The 22,307-nt window shown below is 39.5% G+C and overlaps 1 protein-coding gene and 1 pseudogene across 3 annotated transcripts in view; one reads left to right on the forward strand and one right to left on the reverse strand.

Moving 5' to 3' along the window:
* Nucleotides 1–22,307, reverse strand: part of LOC102116109 (uncharacterized) — a 139,726-nt gene that overhangs the window by 48,376 nt on the left and 69,043 nt on the right. The gene's annotated exons all lie outside the window — the stretch shown is intronic.
* LOC102115469 (probable ribosome biogenesis protein RLP24 pseudogene) lies at nt 20,450–20,941 on the forward strand (annotated as a pseudogene).

Here is a 22,307-nt window from a genome sequence, read left to right on the forward strand (position 1 = left end):
GAAAGTGTGTTACATTTACCCATCACAGTCCTTCTTCCTCTCTAATGCAGCATGATGCCCCTAGAAGTAAACTTCTGACTTCTCCCTCAAGAGAGAAAGAAAATACTGGCACAGATGTCCATAATTCCAGCTTTTAGGGAACTTTTCAAAGACTGCTTTTTGCCTCCTATAACACAAAGTGCTAAAACGAATGGTGCTACACTTTGAATGGCAGGCTGCTTCTGCTGAGAGCAAAGATAAATAATTCTCACAGCAGCACAGAGAGGTCAGTATCACAAACAAACAACAGGTACAGCAAGTGATTATAGTCTCTTAAGAAGAAACACAGACAAACTTCATTAATTTAAAAAATGTACACGCAATTCCAGAGTAGACACATCCTGAAGAACAAGTTTGAGAGGGTTCTAGAATCTCTAGCTTGGTCAACTGGTATCAGACATCTTCATGACAATGCCACTTTATAAATACTGTGACAGGAAGCTTTTTGTAAATGTACAAATTTCAATAAAAGCTTACAACATATACAAAGTTTCACCATAATATGGCCCCCAAAACCCTCTATAAATATCCATATATCAACCCTAAAGAAATGAAGATATGAATTTTACCTAAAAAATTCAAAATAACTACCTGAGTGGTATTCAATGCATAAAATGGGAAACAGACAAGTAAATGAAAGCAGGAAAATGAGACTATCAACCAAAAGATTAAAAGCATAAAAAGAAACAAAAATTATGGAGCTAAACAATATATTAAGATACAATGACTGAAAAATCCTCAAACATAAAGAGAACACTTGTAAAAAATCAAGAAGCTTAACATACTTTAGGATAAACACAAAGTGACTCATAACAAGACAGATTATAAACAAAAATGGTAAAGTCATAGACAGGCTGGGTATGGTGGCTCATGCCTGTAATCCCAGCACTTTGGGAGACTGAGGCGAGCGGATCACCTGAGGTCAGGAGTTCGAGACCAGCCCAGCCAACATGGTGAAACTCTGTCTCTACTAATAATACAAAAATGATCTGGGCATGGTGGCGGGCACCTGTAATCTCAGCTACTCAGGAGGCTGAGGCAGGAGAATTGCTTGAACCTGGGAGGTGAAGGTTGCGGTGAGCCAAGAATGTACCATTGTACTCCAGCCTGGGCAACAGAATCAGATTCTGTCTCAAAACAAACAAACAAACAAACAAATAAATAAATAAATAAAGTTATAGACAAATACGGAATCTTGGAAGCAGCAAAAGAAATCTAATGTGTTGTCTATAAGTTTGTTCCAATGAGATTGGCAGTGGATTTATCCGCAGAGTCCCTACAGGCCAGAAAAAAGGTTGAGAGATATAGTCAAAGTTCTGGAAGAGAAAAATTTCCAAGGAAGAATACTATAACCAGAAAAATTCTTCTTCAAAATGAAAAAAAAATTACAAGGTAACCAAATGCTCATTGATACTCATATTTCAAAAAATCTAAAATTCTTTCAATGTAAAACAATAAACTTTATTTTATTTTTTTCTTTTTTAAAAATTATTATTATACTTTAAGTTCTATGGTACATGTGCACAACGTGCAGGTTTGTTACATATGTATACATGTGTCATGTTGGTGTGCTGCACCTGTTAACTCATCATTTACATTAGGTATATCTCCCAAAGCTATCCCTCCCCCGCCAACCCCACGACAGGCCCCAGTGTGTGATGTTCCCCACCCTGTGTCCAAGTGTTCTCATTGTTCAATTCCCACCTATGTGTGAGAATATGCGGTGTTTGGTTTTCTGTCCTTGAGATAGTTTGCTCAGAATGATGGTTTCCAGCTTCATCCATGTCCCTACAAAGGACATGAACTCATCCTTTTTTATGGCTGCATAGTATTCCATGGTGTATATGTGGCACATTTTCTTAATCCAGTCTATCATTGATGGACATTTGGGTTGGTTCCAAGTCTTTACTATTGAACAATAAACTTTAAATATAATTACAACTCTTCAAAAACCAAACTCTTGCTTCTTTTAGTCTTACATAAAAATAAATTCTGTATTTTAACTTTTTTTTTTTTTGAGAAAGAGTCTCACTCTGTTGCTTAGGCTGGAGTGCAGTGGTGCTATCTTGAGTCACCGCAACCTCTGCCTCCGAGGTTTAAATGAGTCTCAAAATAAATAAATAAGTGAAAACGTACATCGCTAGTAGACCTGCCCTACTAAAAATGCTAAAGGGAGTCCCTTCCATTGAAAATAAAATGCTAGAAAACAACACATCATACGAAAATACATAACTCTCTGGAAAAGCCATATATGTAACACATATATAAAACTGTGCAGTGATAAAATGATGATGCAGCAAACACTGACTATACTCATAAACATGATAGACAAAAAAACAAATAGAGTTATAAACACCTGTTAATATAAAAAGATACAATTAGTGACATCAATAACAAAGTTGAGGGTAGATATACTTTAAAAAAATTAGGGCTGGGCGCGGTGGCTCACATCTGTAATCCCAGCACTTTGGGAGGCCGAGGCGGGCAGATCACTTGAGGTCAGGGGTTTGAGACCAGCCTGGCCAACACGGTGAAACCCCATCTCTAGTAAAAATACAAAAATTAACTGGGTGTGCTGGCACGTGCCTGTAATCCCAGCTACTCGGGAGGCTGAGGCAGGAGAATTGCTTGAACCCAGGAGGAGGAGGTTTCAGTGAGCTGAGATACAATGGAATGCAATGCACCATTGCATTCCAGCCTGGGAGAAAAAGCAAGACTCCGTCTCAAAAAGCAAACAAACAAACAAAAGAATTGGATGCAACTGCAGATCTTTCCAGTTTAAAATATATTGTTGTAACTTCAAGAGGTCTTATGTAATGCCCACGGTAAACATAAATAAACTACCTAGAAAGATATTCCATAAAAAATGAGAAAGGAACTAAAATCTGTCAATATGAAAATAAATGAGACAACAAAGAAGACAAAGTAAAAGAAAAAGAGAATGCAATAGTTACAATAATCGAATAAAATAATTAATATGCCAATAGTAAGTCATCTTTCAGAATATTATTTAAATATTTAGGAACTAACTTTCCCAATTAACAATCATATATTGCAAAAAAAATGTTTTTAATTGGATTAAAAGCTCCAACTATATTCTGTGTACAACAGTTTCACTTTAGATCTAATGACAAAAATAGACTAAAAGTGGCAGTATAAAAAAAGATATTTCAGGCCTGGCGCAGTGGCTCATGCCTGTAATCCCAGCACTTTGCGAGGCCAAGGTGGGTGGATCACCTGAGGTCAGGAGTTCGAGAGCAGCCTGGCCAACATGTTGAAACTCTATCTCTATAAAAAACACAAAAATTCGTCGGGCATGGTGGTGAGTGCATGTAATCCCAGCTACTCGGGAGGCTGAGGCATGCGAATTGGTTGAATCCGGGAGGTGGAGGTTGCAGACAGCCGAGATCGCGCCACTACACTCCAGCATGGGAGAAAGAGCAAGACTCCATCTCAAAAAAAAAAACAAGGCCGGGCGCGGTGGCTCAAGCCTGTAATCCCAGTACTTTGGGAGGCCGAGGCGGGTGGATCACGAAGTCAGGAGATCGAGACCATCCTGGCTAACATGGTGAAACCCCGTCTCTACTAAAAATACAAAAAAAAAACTAACCGGGCGTGGTGGCGGGCGCCTGTAGTCCCAGCTACTCGGAGGCTGAGGCAGGAGAATGGCGTAAACCCGGGAGGCGGAGCTTGCAGTGAGCCGAGATCGCGCCACTGCACTCCAGCCTGGGTGACACAGCGAGACTCCGTCTCAAAAAAAAAAAAAAAAAAAAAAAAAACAACAACAACAAAAAAAAAACAAAAAACAAAAAACAAAAACAAAAAAAAAACCCAGATATTTCAAAAAACAAACAAACATAAAAGTATTTCATGCAAATGTTAACTGAATGAGAGCATAAGAGATCACAATTAATTAGACAAAATACATTTTAAGTCAAAATTTGTCATAGTTCATAAAATATATTTTAATCCAAAACTACAAGAATCAAAAAAGACTTTAATAAAAGAGTTCATTCATTGAAAACCTATGACAATTGTATATGTGTGTCTGTCTGCTCATGTGAGCATATCTCATTTATATCTCACATCAGGGTTTTTAATTTATAAAGTAAATATTGACAAAATTAAAGTACAAAACACACAGGGAGCAGAAGACTTGAAACACTGTAAAATCACACCTAATAGATGTATATATGGCAAACACTCCACACAACAAAATACACAACCTTCTCAATATCTCATAAAACATTCTTCTTGATACTATACATGTTAGGTCATAAAACAAGTCTTAAACTTTTAAAAATTGAAAACTTACTGATTATTATTTATAACCAAAATGGAATAAAATAAGAGAAGAAAATCTGAAACATTCACAAATATATGGAAATTAAGCAATACACTCTTGAGCATACTCTTCTTTAAGGGTGGGAAGACTTAATATTATGAAGATGTCTTTAGGTAGATGATATACTACTTAAAGTGAGCTACAGATTCAACGCAATCCTTTTCAAATTCTCAGTTTATTTTTGCATAAATAGAAAAAACAACCCCCAAATCATATGAATATGAAGTGACCATGAAGAGCCAAACAATTTTCAAAAATCAAAAGCAATGCTAGAGACATCACACTTTTTTCTTTTTGAGATGGAGTCTCACTCTGTCACAGAGGCTGGAGTGCAGTGGTGTGATCTCAGCTCACTACAACCTCTGCCTCTGAGGATCAAACGATTCTCATGCCTCAGCCTTTCGAGTAGCTAGGGTTACAGGCGTGTGCCACTATGCCTAGCTAATTTTTGGATTTTTGGTAGAGGCATGGTTTCGCCATGTCGGCCAGGCTTGTCTCAAACTTCTGGCCTCAAGTGGTCCACCTGCCTCATCCTCCCTAAGTGCTGGGATTACTGGCGCGAGCCACCATGCCCAGCCTGAACTTCCTGGTTTTAAAATACATTCTGAAGCCATAATAGCTAAAGCAGTTTGATACTAGCATAAAGGCAGACAACTAGAAAAACAAAACATAACAGTGTACTCAGAAATAAAGCTTCCCATATGCAGTCACGTGTTATTTGCATACCCATATTTATTGCAGCATTATTTGCAAAAGAAGATAGGTCAAAGAAGCCAAAACTTTCCTCATCAAATGAATGAATAAATATAATTTGGAATATAAAACTAATAAAATATTACTCAGCTTTTCAAAACCAGAAAAGGTAACATATAAAAAAGATAAATCTTAACAACATGTTAAACAAAGTAGGTAGTCACAAAAACTGGATATTGTCTGAATCCACTTATATGAGATATCTATAAACAAGAAATAAAATGATATTTGGAAAGGTCTAGGTAATAGAAAAACAATGAGTAGTTTTTTCATGTGTATTGAATTTTGGTTTGGAAGACAAAAATGTTCTAAAGATATGTTGTGTGATAATGTCACTATACTTAACATGACTGAACTATACATTAAAAATATTTAAGATTATAAATTTTATATGGTTTTGAACACTATTGAAAATAAACAATAAAAACTAAAAAGATACAGATTTATGAAACTTTTCAAAAATTACCTTTGAATCACAAAGTATTTCTCTCCTACAAAAATAATATGGATTGTCCAATAAACGGATGGAGAAATTAAGACAACTTTCATGACTACTCACCTAGACAGGATGAACAACCATTGATCACCAACCAAAAACAATACATCATTAAAAAAAAAAAGAGAGGGTATGTATACAGGCAAACAAAAGCATAGATAGTTAAATTGCCAAAAGACAATCTGAGTCAAGGAACATAAGTCAAGTGACATATGACATGCATATTTCAGTTTTTCTGAACACCTTCTTTTTCTTTCTTTCTTTTCTTACTTTTTTTTTTTTTTTTTGAGATGGAGTCTCACTCTGTGGCCCAGGCTGAAGTGCAATGGCTTGATCTCGGCTCACTGCAACCTCTGCCTCCAGGTTCAAGCGATTCTCCAGCCTCAGCCTCCCAAGTAGCTGGGATTACAGGCGTTTGCCACCATGCCTAGCTAATTTTTTGTATTTTTAGTAGAGATGGGGCTTCACCATGTTGGTCAGACTGCTCTCGAACTCCTGACCTCAGGTGATCCACCCACCTCAGCCTTCCAAAGTGCTGGGATTACAGGAGTGAGCCACCATGCCCAGCAACACTTTCTTAAAATATACACAGTTGAATATTTCTATTAAAACTATAATATATAAATAAAAACTAAAACACAAATTATGTAAGGTGGCCTACCCTGAAATTAGAAACACAGAAATATAAAATTGCAAAAGAAATTTAAAAGAAACTTTAAACCATAAAAACCTAAATAAAAAAATAGTGTACTACTTAAGATTTTACCCAGAAAAATTTTTCTAGATAACTATAATTTTCTACTATGACTGGGAATGCGTGAAGAGCACACAGATTTGGCTGGGAATAGTGGCTCATGACTATAATCCCAGCAGTTTAGGAGGCCAAGGCGAGTGGACCACCTGAGGTCAGAAATTCAAGACCAGCCTGGCCAACATGATGAAACCCTGTCTCTACTAAAAATACAAAAATTAGCTAGGTGTGGTGGTGCACGCCTGTATTCCCAGCTACTCAGGAGGCTGAGGCAAGAGAATCACTTGAACCCGGGAAGTGGAGGCTGCAGTGAGCCAAGATCACACCACTGCACTCCAGCCTGGGTGACAGAGAGAAACTCCATTTCAAAAAACAAAACAAACAAACAAAAAAAGACCACAGTTTTAAAATTATTAGTATCACAGTGACAGCAATAACATTTCACCAAAATGCATTATGATTATTTAGTAAAAGCTTTAATAAAAAATTTTAAAGAATAAGCATAAAATGATACCAGAAAAACTTGTTACTAATATATTGCTGCTTTTCTTACACAAACTGGAAAGGCTACAATCCAGCCTTAAGAAGTAATTAAAAGCCTTTTATTTCCAAGTGCAGAAACACTATGAATATTATAAAATATGAAACACTTATATATTAAAGGAACAATTAGGAATAAATTATATTATCATTTACATTAAGGGTAAAAAAAGTGGATGAAAATGCTAATAATGTTTTGCATGCAATAAATATAAGAGGCAAACACTTTAATAGGTTCAAGGTGAATAAAAATTATTTAATTTACTTTTTATATGACATATAAACTCAAACATGTTATTAACACCCCACTGTCAATATTAGATCAATGAGACAGTAAATTAACGAGAACATTCAGAACTTGAACTCAGCTCTGGATCAAGGGGACCTAACAGACATCTACAAAACTCTCCACCCCGAATCAACAGAATATACATTCTTCTCAGTGCCACATGGCACTTACTGTAAAATCAACCACATAACTGGAAGTAAAACACTCCTCAGCAAATGCGAAAGAACTAAAATTATAACAAACAGTCTCTCAGACCACAGTGCAATCAAATTGGAGCTGAGGATTAAGAAACTTACTTAGGCCAGGTGCGGTGGCTCACGCCTGTAATCCCAGCACTTTGGGAGGCCGAGGCGGGCGGATCACAAGGTCAGGAGATCGAGACCACAGTGAAACCCCGTCTCTACTAAAAATACAAAAAATTAGCCGGGTGCGGTGGCGGGCGCCTGTAGTCCCAGCTACTCAGGAGGCTGAAGCAGGAGAATGGCGTGAACCCAGAAGGCGGAGCTTACAGTGAGCTGAGATCCGGCCACTGCACTCCAGCCTGGGCGACAGAGCGAGACTCCGTCTCAAAAAAAAAAAAAAAAAAAGAAAAAGAAACTTACTTAAAACCTCACAACTGCATGGAAATTGAACAACTTGCTTCTGAAGGACTGCTGGGTAAATAATGAAATTAAGGCAGAAACCAAGAAGTTCTTTGAAACCAATGAGAACAAAAAGACAACATACCAGAATCTCTAGGACACAGCTAAAGCAAGGTTAAGAGGAAAATTTGTAGCACAAAATGTCCAAATCAGAAAACTATAAAGATCTCAAATCAGCTGGGCACGGTGGTTCACGCCTGTAATCCCAATACTTTGGGGGGCCGAGGCGGGCGGATCACCTGAGATCAGGAGTTCAAGACCAGCCTGGCCAACATGGTGAAACCCCGTCTCTACTAAAAATACAAAAATTAGCTGGGCGTGGTGGTGGGCGCCTGTAGTCCCAGCTGCTCAGGAGGCTGAGGCAGGAGAATCGCTTGAATCCGGGAGGCGCAGGTTGCAGTGAGCCGAGATTGCACCATTGCACTCCAGCCTGGGGAACAAGAGTGAGACTCTGTTTCAAAAAAAAAAAAAAAAAAAAAGATCTCAAATCAACACCCTAACAGCACAATTAAAAGAACTAGAGAAGCAAAAGCAAACAAATCCAAACGCTAGCAGAAGACAAGAAATAACTAAGATCAGAGCAGAACTGAAGGACATAGAAATACAAAAAGCCCTTCAAAAAAATCAATGAATCCAGGAACTGTTTTTTTGAAAAAAATAACTAGATAGACCACTAGCTGGACTCCTAAAGAAGAAAAGGAAAAGCAGCAAATAGATACAGTAAAAAATGATAAACAGGATATCACCGCTGATCCCACAGAAATACAAACTACAATCAGAGAATACTATAAACACCTCTATGCACATAAACTAGAAAATCTAGAAGAAATGGATAAATTTCTGGACACATACACCCTCCCAAGACTAAATCAAGAAGATGTCAAATCCTTGAATAAACCAATAACAAGTTCTGAAATTTAGGCAGTAATTAATAGCCTACCAACCAAAAAACTCAAGACCAGATGAATTCACAGCTGAATTCTACCAGAAGTACAAAGAGGAGCTGGTACCATTTCTTCTGAAACTATTCCAAATAATTGAAAAAGAAGGACTCCTCCCTAACTCATTTTATGAGGCCAGTATCATCCTGATACCAAAACCTGGCAGAGACATAGTAAAAGAGGAAAACTTCAGGCCAGTATCTCCAATGAACATTAATGCAAAACTCCTCAATAAAATAGTGGCAACCCAAATCCAGTAGCACATCAAAAAGCTTATCCACCATAATCAAGTCAGCTTCATCCTTGGGATGCAAGGCTGGTTCAACATACACAAATCAATAAACATAATCCATCACATAAACAGAACCAATGACAAAAACCACATGATTATCTCAATAGATGCAGTAAAGGCCTTCAATAAAATTCAACATCCCTTCATGTTAAAAAAAAAAAATCTCAATAAACTAGGTATTGATGGAACATATCTCAAAATAATAAGAACTATTTATGACAAACCCATAGCCAATATCATACTGAATGGGCAAAAGCTGGAAGCATTCCCTTTAAAAACTGGCAGAAGACAAGGATGTCTTCTCTTACCACTCCTATTCAACATAGTATTGAAAGTTCTGGTCGGGGCAATCAGGCAAGAGAAAGAAAGAAAGGGTATTCAAATAGGAAGAAAGGAAGTTAAATTGTCTCTGTTTGCAGGTGACATGAATGTGTATTTAGAAAATCCCATTGTCTCCACCCAAAAAATTATTACTCTGATAAGCAACTTCAGCAAAGTCTCAATATACAAAAATCAATGTGCAAAAATCACAAGCATTTCTATACACCAATAATAGACAAGCAGAGAGCCAAATCATGAATGCACTCCCATTCACAATTGCTACAAAGGGAATAAAATACCTAGGAATACAGTTAGCTAATAAGGGATGTGAAGGACCTCTTCAAGAACTACAAATCACCACGCAAGGAAATAAGAGAGGACACAAACAATTAGAAAAACATTTCATCCTCATGGATAGGAAGAATCAATATCATAAATATGGCCGTACTTCCCAAAGTTATTTATAGATTCGTTGCTATTCCCTTTAAACTACCATTAACGTTCTTCGCAGAATTAGAAAAAACTATTTTAAATTTCATGGCCAGGTGCAGTGGCTCACACCTGTAATCCCAGCACTTTGGGAGGCCGAGGCAAGCAGATCACCTGAGGTCAGGAGTTTGACACCAGCCTAACCAACATGGAGAAACCCCATCTCTACTAAAAATACAAAATTATCCAGGCATGGTGGCGCATGCCTGTAATCCCAGCTGCTTAGGAGGCTGAGGCAGGAGAATTGCTTGAACCCAGGAAGTGGAGGTTGTAGTGAGCCAAGATCACGTCATTGCACTCCAGCCGGGGCAGTAAGAGTGAAACTCTTTCTCAAAAAAATAAAAATAAATTCATATGGAACCAAAAAGAGCCTGTATAGCCAAGACAATCCTAAGCAAAAAGAAAGGCATCATACTACCTGACATCAAACTATACTACAAGGCTACAGTAACCAAAACAGCATGGTACTGGTATCAAAACAGACAGACCAACGGAACAGAACAGAGACCTCAGAAATAACACCACACATCTACGACTATCTGATCTTTGACAAACCTGACATAAACAAACAATGGGGAAAGGATTCCGTATTTAATAAATGGTGCTGGGAAAACTGGCCAGCCATATGCAAAAAACTGAAACTGGATCCCTTTCTTACACCTTATACAAATACTAACTCAAGATGAATTAAAGATTTAAATGTAAAACCGACATCATAAAAACCCTACAAGAAAACCTAGGCAATACCATTCAGGACATAGGCATGGGCAAAGACTTCATGACAAAAATGCCAAAAGCAATTGCAACAAAAGCCAAAATTGACATACAGGATCTAATTAAACCAAAAAGCTTCTGCACAGCAAAAGAAACTACATCAGAGTGAACGGGCAACCTAAAGAATGGGAGAAAATTTCTGTAATCTACCCATCCTACAAAGGTCTAATATCCAGAATCTACAAGGAATTTAAACAAACTTACAAGAAAAAAACAACACTATCAAAAAGTGAGCAAAGGATGTATACAGACACTTCTCAAAGGAAGACATTCATGCAGCAAACAAACATATGAAAAAAAAGCTCAACATCATTGATCATTAGAGAAATGCAAATCAAAACCATAATGAGATATCATCTCACGTCAATCAGAATAGCAATTATTAAAATGTCAAGAAACAATAGATGCTGGCAAGGCTGTGGAGAAATAGGAACGCTTTTACAGTGTTGGTGGAAATGTATATTAGTTTGACCATTGTGGAGGATAGTGTGGTGATTCCTCAAGGATCTAGAACCAGAAATACCATTTGCCCCAGCAATCCCATTACTGGGTATGTACCCAAAGGAATACAAATCATTCAACTATAAAGACACATGCACACGTATGCTTATTACAGCACTGTTTACAATAGCAAAGACATGGAACCAACCCAAATGCCCATCAATAATAGACTAGATAAAGATAATGTGGTACATATATACCATGGAATATTATGCAGCCATAAAAAGGAATGAGATCATGTCCTTTGCAGGGATATGGATAAAGCTGGAAGCCATCAGCAAACTAACACAGGAACAGAAAACCAAACACTGCATGCTCTCACTCAAAAGTGGGAGTTGAACAATGAGAACACATGGACACAGGGAGGGAAACATCACACACCAGGGCCTGTCAGGGGATGGGGACAAGGGGAAGGAGAGCATTAGGACAAATACCTAATGCATGTTGGACTTAAAATCTAGAGGACGGGTTGATCGGTGCAGCAAACCACCATGGCACATGTATACCTATGTAACAAATCTGCACATTCTGCACAAGTATTCCAGAACTTAAAGTAAAACAATTTTTTAAAAAGGCATGTAAAATCAACCATTTTATTTCAGAACTTTTAAATCTAGAATTGCAAGCAAATTTGGCATATTTCAGATTACAAAGTGAACACATATAGCACACAATTCTGATAACATTTATGTTAAAGAAGACATAATTTTATTTTTATTTATTTTTTTTTAGATGGAGTCTCACTCTGTCACTCAGGCTGGGGTGCAGTGGTGTGATCTTGGCTCACTGCAACCTTCACCTCTTAGGCTCACATGATTCTCCTGCCTCAGTCACCCAAGTAGCTGGGATTACAGGCGCATACCACCATACCTGGCTAATTTTTGTATTTTTAGTATAGATGGGGTTTCACCATGTTGGCCAGGCTGGTCTCGAACTCCCAACCTCAGATGATCTGCCCACCTTGGCCTCCCAAAGTGCTGGGGTTACAAGTGTAAGCCACCGTGCCCGGCCAACATAATTTTAAAATAAAGTTATTATAAATAAGTGACAATTAAAATTTACTATATGCTGGGTAATGTTCCAAGTTCCTCTTTGACATTAGTTTCTTTATGAATTTCCTGAGATGAGTAGACATAAAAAATATTCTACACTAGAGGCATTAAACATATGGAGTTCAAATTTCTAAGCTGAGTTTCTTCTAATATAAATTTTTAAAATAAAATTGATAATTATTCTCACATTTAGTAAGATGCTTTGTGCTATGATGAAATGTCAAAGTCTGATTTTCTTTAAGATCACATATGAAAACGCTATTGACTGGAAATTATAAAGATAAAAACATATGACATCTGTCCCTGGTATTTCTGGAATTTCTGAGTGAAATCTCAATTTCTCCACTATTCCTCAAATGATCTGGACATAAGGCACAAACAGAACATTAAAAATAACATACAGGTCTCAGAAAATATGCACAGATTGCTACAGATCTCCAAAAGCAATGGAAGGGCAGTCAGATCATGCAAGCCCTCCCAGGATAAGAAAAGGATTTTGGCTCTAACTGTGAATCCACTAGAAAATCACTGGAGGGATAGGAGAAACCTTTAAGGATTTAAGAACATTATAAGCATAGGCAGAAAATTTTTCTCTGTGGCCACAAGACAAATAAAGCTCAAATTCTCAAGAACCAATTCCAGGACAAACACAGTGACTCATGTCTGTAACCAAAGAACTTTGTGAGGCCAAGGCAGAAGGATTGCTTGAGTTTGAGACCAGCCTGGGCAACATAGTGAGACCTCATTTCTACTTAAAAAATAAACAAAATTAACCAGGTGTGATGGCACATGCTTGTAATCCCAGCTACTTGGCTGACTGAGGGGAGAAAATTGCTTGAGACCAGGAGGTCAAGGCTGCAGTGAGCTGAGATTATGAGACTCCAGCTTGGGTGACAAAGCAAAACCCTGTTTGAGGAAAAAAGAATCAGTTCCATTGCAGCAGAGCTTCCTAAGCTACATTTAAAACTTTGGTTTTCCACTGAACTTTGGACCTCACACATGTGTTATCTGTTCATTCCTTCCCACCCATCAGGATTTATGGCAATTGTCTCCGCTCTTTTTACATTCCATGTATATTCCTGTTGCTGTACAAAGTAACCAGGTCTTGTTTAAAGACTGTCCATTACACCCATTCATATTTTCCACAATATTAACTGGACTCAGAAAAACAAACAAACAAACAAACAAACAAACTCCCATTATATCTCTCAGGAGAAAATTAGAACAATAGAAGATGTGTTTAAAATTTTATCTTTCTCCAGGACTGACTGTAGACTAGATTCCATCTCCCCTACATGGTGCATTATAGGAAATGATGAAGTAATGAAGAAAACAGTTTATTTCTGCTAAGAAGAAGGTTGATGCTTGTTATATTACTAGAGAAATTGGAATACCACAGAAAGTAAACAAAGAAATCACAATATTACAGGATTTGAAAAAGGAATGAAAAAAAAAAAACCTCTTCAATTCAAAAAACACACACAGGCGGGGAGCAGTGGCTCAGGCCTGTAATCCCGGCACTTTGGGAGGCCGAGGCGGGCGGATCACCTGAGGTCAAGAGTTCGAGATCAGCCTCGGCAACACGGTGAAACTCCGTCTCTACTAAAAATACAAAATTAGCCTGGTGTGGTGGCACATGCCTGTAATATCATCTACTCGGGAGGCTGAGGTAGGAGAATCGCTTGAACCTGGGAGGCAGAGCATGCAGTGAGCCGAGGTTGTGCCATTGCACTCCAGCCTAGGCAACAAGAGTAAATCTCCGTCTCACAAAAAAAAAAAAAAAAAAAAAAACCACCAAAAAACAAAAATAAACAAACAAAAAACCACACATAGAGAAGTCCAGAGAAGATATACCTGAGGATATGTTCATAAAGCATCCAGAATTGATAGCCTGGCTGACTGCTGTGAGTATTGCCCTATAATAAGCCAGCCTATAAATACTACGTTAGACAGCTGTTTCATAAATAACCAAGTTTCATCAAAAGATCACTGCACATATAGAGAAACCAAAAAACTTGTCCCCTTGAAAGAAAAAAAATGAATCTCTAGAAATTGACCTTTAAGAAATAAAAATCTTAGGCTGGGCACGGTGGCTCACACCTGTAATCCCAGCACTTTGAGAGGCTGAGGCAGGCAGATCACGAGGTCAGGAGTTTGAGACCAGCCTGACCAACACAGCGAAACCCCATCTCTACCAAAAGTATAAAAATTAGCCAGGCGTGATGGTGGGTGCCTGTAATCCAAACTACTCAGGAGGCTAAGGCAGGAGAATCGCTTGAACCCGGGAGGCAGAGGTTGCAGTGAGCTGAGATCGTGCTATTTCACTCCAGCCTGGGCAATAGATTGAGACTCTGTCAGAAAAAAAAAAAAAAAAAAAAAACTAAGATAATAATACAGACTTTCCAAGATAAACAAAATCTGAGTGTGTTCTTCACAACTAGTACAGTACTAGAAGACATGTTAAAGGGAGTCCAATATGTTGAAAAGTGAAATAATGCAGGACAGTGTCATAAAACCATAGGTAAATATAACACTCTTTTTAAAGGGAAATATTTAGACAGATAAAAAATTTGCTACTCTTATAATCATGGTGCATACAGCTTTTAAAATGTTATAGAATTTGAAAAAAATAAAAAACAGCATAAATGTTTGTTGATAAGAAATAAAATATTTGTGACAATAATACAATGGCAGATGTAAAGATGTATAGTTATGATTTAATTGAAGTAACCTTATTAGAATAAAATATAGCTATAAATTTAATGTTTTATGTACTTTGCATTTCTTAAGATGATCATAATAAAAACTTACAGAAAGTATAACAAAAAAAGAGAAAGGAATCAAAGCATGTCACTACAAAATCACCAAAAAAAAATGAAGACAGAGAGCAAATGAAGAAAAACATATCCACAGGAAACACAGAAAAGAAATACAAACCAAATGGTAATAGTAACTTTTCCATTAGAGATCATGTTATTTATAAATGGACTAAAATCTTTAATGAAAATAAATACAACAGCTAAAGGAATTAACAACAAACAAAATGTTACAATATGCTTTCCACAATAGGGTCATATTAGCTCTCAGGAGTTAAATAGGCCGAAAGTATCAGGATGGAAAAACATATTCCATATAAATAATAACCACAATTTGGTAAGGTAGTCATAATTATACTAGACAAAATACATATTAAGTAAACAACTGTCACAGGAGACTAAGATTGTCATTTCATAATGGTAAAAAAGAAGAGAGACAGAGATGGAGCAAGATGGCTGATTAGAGCCCTCTAGCAATCATCCCATGTAGGAACACCAAATTGAACAACTATTCACACAAGAAAGCACCTTCACGACAACCAAAAATTATGTGAGTAATTACAGTACCCGGTTTTAACAAAATAGAGGCACTGAAGAGGGAAAGACAGTCTAGAATTTTCTACACCACTTATCCCTCATTTCTCAGCAGTAATATGCGGCACAAAGATAATTTGTATGCTTAGGGGAAGGGGAGCAAGGGATTGTTGAACTTTGCATTGAAACTCAGTGCTGCCCTGTCTTAGTAGGAAGTAAACCAAGGCAGAATTTGGCCACTGCCCATGACGGGAACACTTTGATCAGCCCTAGACAGAGAAAATTATTTATCCCAGCACTTGGTACCTGAGTTGTTGCTAGCCCCTCAGGCTAAAGTGCTCTAGAATTTTAAGTAAATATAAAAGGCAGTCTAGGTGGGGCACAGTGGCTCACGCCTGTAATCCCAACAGTTTAGGAGGCCAAGGCGGGTGGATCACGAGGTCAGCAGTTCAAGACTAGCCTGACCAACATGGTGAAACCCCATCTCTACTAAAAATACAAAAATGACCGGACGTGGTGGCACGTGCCTGTAATCCTAGTTACTCAGGAGGCTGAGGCAGGAGAATTGCTTGAACCTGGGAGGCGGAGGTTGCAGTGAGCCGAGATCACATCATTGCACTCCAGCCTGGGTGACAGAATGAGATTTCGTCTCAAAAAAAAAAAAAAAAAAAAACCTGGCAGTCTAGATCTGTGTCCTCCCTCTGCCCACTTGCAATGCATTTCATCTGAAGATAGGCTCAGAATGGGATGGAAATTGCAATGTCTCAGTGTCTTGTCAGTAGTTTCCCCTGGCTGTGTCTAGTCAGTCATCTTGGCTCCGAGTTGAAACTTAGTCTTTTAACGAAACAGACTGTATTAGTGCATTCCCACAATGTTATAAAAATACTAACCAAGACTGGGTAATTTGTAAACAATGGAGGTTTAATTGACTTACGGTTCTGCATGGCTGGGGAGGTTTCAGGAAACTTATAATCACGGTGAAAGCAGAAGTAGGCATGTCTTACATGGCAGCAGGTGAGAGAGAGCATGGAAGAACAGGGAAAACTGCCTTATAAGACCATCAGGTCTCATGAGAATTCACTATCCCAAGAACAGCATGGGGAAAACTGCCCCTATAAGCAAATCATTTCCCACCAGGTCTCTTCGTAAACACCTGGGGATTACAATTCAAGATGAGATATGAGTGGGGACGCAAAGCCTAACTATATCCTTCCACCCCTGGCCTCTCCCAAATCTCATGTCCCTTTGACATTTTAAAACAAATCATGCCTTCACAACTGTCCCCCAAAGTCTTAATTTATTCCAGCATTAACCCAAAAGTCCAAGTCCAAAGTCTCATCCGAGACAAGGAAAGTCTTTTCTGCTCAGCAGCCTGTAAAATTAAAAGCCAGCGCCTGTAGTCCCAGCTACTCAGGAGGCTGAGGCAGGAGAATGGCGTAAACCCGGGAGGCGGAGCTTGCAGTGAGCTGAGATCCGGCCACTGCACTCTAGCCTGGGTGACAGAGCGAGACTCCATCTCAAAAAAAAAAAAAAAAAAAAAGCCAGTTAGTTACTTCCAAGATACAATGGAGGTACAGGCACTGGATAAATGCTCCCATTCCGAATGGGAGAAATTAGCTAAAACAAAGGGGCTACAGGCCACATGCAAGTCTAAAATCCAATGGGGCAATCATTAAATCTTAAAGCACTGAAATAATCTCCTTTGACTTCATGTCTCACATCCAGGTCACGCTGATGAAAGAAGAGGTGGGCTCCCACAGGCTTGAGGAGCTTCACTCCTGTGGTTTCACAGGGTACAGCCCCTGCACCCTAGCTACTTTCACAGGCTGGCATTAAGTATCTTTGGCTTTTTGAGGTGCATGGTGCAAGCTGTTGGTGGATCTAGCATTCTAGGGTCTGGAGGATGGTGGCCCTCTTTTCACAGCTCCACTGGGCAGTACCCCAGTGCTGACTCTGTATAAGGGCTCCAACCCCAAATTTCCCTTCCACACTGCCGTAGCAGAGGTTTGCTATGAGGGGTCCACCTCTGCAGTGAGCTTCTGTCTAGACATCTAGGCATTTCCAGGCATTCTCCGAAAGCTAGGGGGAGGTTCCCAAACCTCAGTTCCTAACTTCTGTGCACCTGCAGACCTACCACCACATGGAAGCTACCAAGGATTGGGGCTTGCACCCTCTGAAAAAATGTCCCGAGTTGTATGTTGGCATCTTTTAGTCATGGCTGGGACAGAATGCACCATGTCCTGAGGCTGCACACAACAGGGGAGCCCTGCACCCAGCCCACAGAACCATTTTTCTGTCCAAGGTTTCTGGGCCTGTGATGGGAGGGGCTGCTGTGAAGTTCTCTGACATGTCCTGGAGACATTTTTTCCATTGTCTTGGCTCCTTGTTACTTTTGCAAGTTTCTGCTGCTGGCTTGAATTTCTTCCCAGAAAATGAATTTTCCTTTTCTACTGCATCTTAAGGCAGCACATTTTCCAAACTGTTACGCTCTGCTTCCCTTTTAAACATACGTTCTTGGCTGGGGATGGTGGCTCACGCCTATAATCCCAGCACATTAGGAGGACGAGGCAGGTGGATCATTTGAGGTCAAGAGTTCAAATCATCCTGGCCAACATGGTGAAACCCTGTCTCTACTAAAAATAAAAAAGTTAGCCAGACAGTAGTGGCTTATGCCTGTAATCCCAGCTACTCGGGAGGCTGGGGCAGGAGAATTGTTTGAACCTGGAAGGCAGAGGTTGTGCTGAGCCAAGATTGTGCCACTGCAATCACTCTGAGCAATAGAGTGTCTGAAAAATAAATAAATAAATAAACAAACAAACAAACAAACATAATTTCCAATTTTATGTTTTAAATTTATTTTTTTTGAAACGGAGTCTCCCGCTGTTGCCCAGGCTGCAGTGCAGTGGTGCCATCTGGGCTCACTGCAACCTCCACCTCCCAGGTTCAAGCAATTCTCCTGCCTTAGCCTCCTGAGTAGCTGGGACTACAAGCGCCCACCACCACGCTCAGCTAACTTTTGTCTATATAGATATATACATTTTTTTTTTTTTTGAGACAGATTCTCACACTGTTGCCCAGGCTGGATGGTGCAGTGGCACGATCTCGGCTCACTGCAAGCTCCGCCTCCAAGGCTCACGCCATTCTCCTGCCTCAGCCTCCCGAGTAGCTGAGACTCCAGAGGTGCACCACCATGCCCGGTTAATTTTTTTTTTTTTTTTTGTACTTTTACTAGAGATGGAGTTTCACCATTTCAGCCAGGATGATCTCGATCTCCTGACCTCGTGATCCACCTGATTCAGCCTCCCAAAGTGCTGGGATTACAGGCATGAGCCACTGCGCCCAGCCTAATTTTTGTATTTTTAGTGGAGACAGAGTTTCGCCAAGTTGGCCAGGCTGGTCTTGAACTCCTGACCTCAGGTGATCCACCTGCCTCAGCCTCTCAAAGTGCTGGGAGGTTCCGATTTTAAATAATCTCTTTGTGAATGCATAAAACTGAATGCTTTCAGAATAACCCAGGTCACATTTGAATGCTTTGATGCTTAGAAATGTCTCCCACCAGATATCCTAAATCATCTCTCTGAAGTTCAAAGTTTCACACCATCTCTAGGGCAGGGGCAAAATACCACCAGCCTCTTTGCTAAAACATAGCAGGAGTGACCTTTACTCTAGGTCCCAATAAGTTTCACATCTCCATCTGAGACCACCTCAGCCTGGACTTCATTGTTTAAATCACTATCAGCATTTTGGTCAAAATCGTTCAACAAGTCTCTAGGAAGCTCCAAACTGTCCCACAGCTTCCTGTCTTCTTCTGAGCTCTCCAAATTCCTACAACCTCTGCCCACTACCCAGTTCCATAGTCATCTCAACATTTTCAAGTATCCTTATAGCGGTACCCTATTCTACACAGTACCAATTTCCTGTATTAGTTCATTTTCACACTGCTATAAAGATACTACCTGAGGCTAGGCGCAGTAGCTCATGCCTGTAATCCCAGTACTTCGGGAGGGTCAGGCAGGTGGATCACCTGAGGTCAGGAGTTTGAGAGCAGCCTGGCCAACATGGCAAAACCCTGTCTCTACTAAAAATACAAAAATTAGCTGGGCATGGTGGCATACACCTGTAGTCCCAGGGAATCAGGAGGTTGAGGCAGGAGAATCACTTGAACTTGGGGAGTGGAGGTTGCAGTGAGCCAAGATCATACCACTACCCTCCATCCAGGGTGACAGAGTGAGACCCTATCTCAAAAACCAACCAAACAAACAAACAAACAAAAAATACTACCCAAGACTGGGTAATTTCTTTTTTTTCTTGAGACGGAGTTTCGCTCTTTAGCCCAGGCTGGAGTGAAGTGGTACAGTCTTGGCTTACTGCAACCTCCACCTCCCGGGTTCAAGTGATTCTCCTGTCTCAGCCTCCTGAGTAGCTGGGATTACAGGCACCCTCTACCATGTCTGACTAATTTTGTATTTTTAGTAGAGATGGGACTTCGCCATGTCAGCCAGGCTGGTCTCAAACTTGACTTCAGGTAATCCATCCACCTCAGCCTCCTAAAGTGCTAGGATTACAGGCATGAGGCACCGCCCTTGGCCAAGACTGGAAAATTTATAAACAAAGTTTAATTGACTCATAGTTCCACATGGCCAGGAAGGCCTCACGAAACTTACAATCACAGCAGAAAAGGAAGCAGGGACATCTTACATAGTGATAGGTGAGAAAGGCTGTGCAAGAGCAGGGAAAACTGCCTTATCTCTGATAAACATCATTGTAAAAATCCTCAAGAGAATACTAGAAAATCAAATTTAACAACACATTAAAAACATCATTCAACTTCCTCTCAAGCTTGGCATTCAGTCGGTGGGGACCCACGGATTCAACATGCATGTCAAGATGTGTTATTTCTGTTTGGGGCCCATCTATTCTGGCCATGGCATGATGTTCATCCGCAATGATTGCAAGGTGTTCAGATTTTGTAAATCTAAATGTCACAAAAACTTTAAAAAGAAGTGCAATCCTCGCAAAGTTAGGTAGACCAAACCATTCCGTCTGAAAAGCAGCTGGTAAAGACCTTACAGTGGATAGTTCATTTGAATTTGAAAAACGTAGAAATGAACCTATCAAATACCAGCGAGAGCTATGGAATAAAACTATTGATGCAATAAAGAGAGTTGAAGAGATCAAACAGAAACATCAAGCTAAATTTATAATGAACAGATTGAAGAAAAAGAAAGAGCTACAGAATGTTCAGGATATCAAAGAAGTCAAGCAAAACATTCATCTCATCCGAGCCTTGCAGGCAAAGGGAAGCAGCTGGAAGAGAAAATGGTACAGCAGTTACAAGAGGATGTGGACATGGAAGACATTTCTTAAAAATCTCTGTAACCATTTATATACATTTGAAAATGTCCTTAGAGAATTGGAACTGCTAAATTATTGGTTTATTTTTTACATAAGGTCACTTAAATGAAAAGTGATTAAAATATATCTTTCCTACATTGTTATCTACAAAACATCAGATATTACGGATGTCAGACTGCATCCAGTGTTAAATCTTCACTGATAGATGTACTTATTTAAATCATGAAAATTCTACTTATAACTATAGAAGTGAATTGTGGACGTAAAATGGTTATGCCATTTGGACAGTGGCACTAGGTAGCATTTGCAATTATAACTAATGGCAAAAATTCATGGCTAGTGATGTATAAACGGAGCCTCGCTGTGTTACCCAGGCTGGAGTGCAGTGGCGAGATCTTGGCTCACTGCAAGCACCACCTCCCGGGTTCACGCCATTTTCCTGCCTCAGCCTCCGAGTAGCTGGGACTACAGGCGCCCGCCACCGCGCCCGGCTAATTTTTTTTTGTATTTTTAGTGGAGACAGGGTTTCATCGTGTTAGTCAGGATGGTCTCGATCTCCTGACCTCGTGATCCGCCCGACTCGGCCTCAAAAAAAAAAAAAAAAAAATTTCTTTGCAGTAAAATATTCCCTTTATTAATGTTATAAAAGGGGGATACGGCTGGGCACTGTGGCTCACGCCTGTAATCCCAGCACTCTGGGAGGCAGAGGCAGGCAGATCACCTGAAGTCAGGAGTTCGAAATCAGCCTGGTCAACATGGTAAAACTAAAATTAGTCTCTACTAAAACTACAAAAAATTAGCCAGGTGCAGTGGTGGGCACCTGTAATCCCAGCTACTCTGGAGGCTGAGGCAGGAGAATCGCTTGAACCCAGGAGGTGGATGTTGCAGTTAGCCGAGATCGCCCCATTGCACTCCAGCCTGGGCGACAGAGTGAGACTTTGTCCCAAAAAAAAAAAAAAAAAAAAAAAAAACAAAAAGTGGGGAGCAGATACAAGGAACTAACAATTTGTATGACCGTGTCAAATATTATTTTGATTTTAGTATACCCTGTTTTGGTTTATTTGCATCTTAGAAAGCATAATGGCATTGTTCGATGAAGTCTAATTATGCTGGACTGTTTTGACCTGATTTAACCATTCTGATAGATAGTTGTGGAAGTTGGGGATGAGAACTAATAATCTTTGCCTGGAATGGCACTACGCTCTAGAATTTTCACTTTGGAGAATACTCAGTTCTAACTTGTGATTCCTAGTAGAACAAACTTTATTCTTCTAACCTAGCAATGATCTAGAAGCAGAGGAATCCCAGTGCCTTTTAAAAGTTATTATGTAGTTTTCTTAAAAAAAAAAAATCCTGTTTTTGTAAAGTAGAATTTATG

Source organism: Macaca fascicularis, chromosome 3 (assembly GCF_037993035.2).
Source record: "Macaca fascicularis isolate 582-1 chromosome 3, T2T-MFA8v1.1".
Classification (NCBI taxonomy): Eukaryota; Metazoa; Chordata; class Mammalia; order Primates; family Cercopithecidae; genus Macaca; species Macaca fascicularis.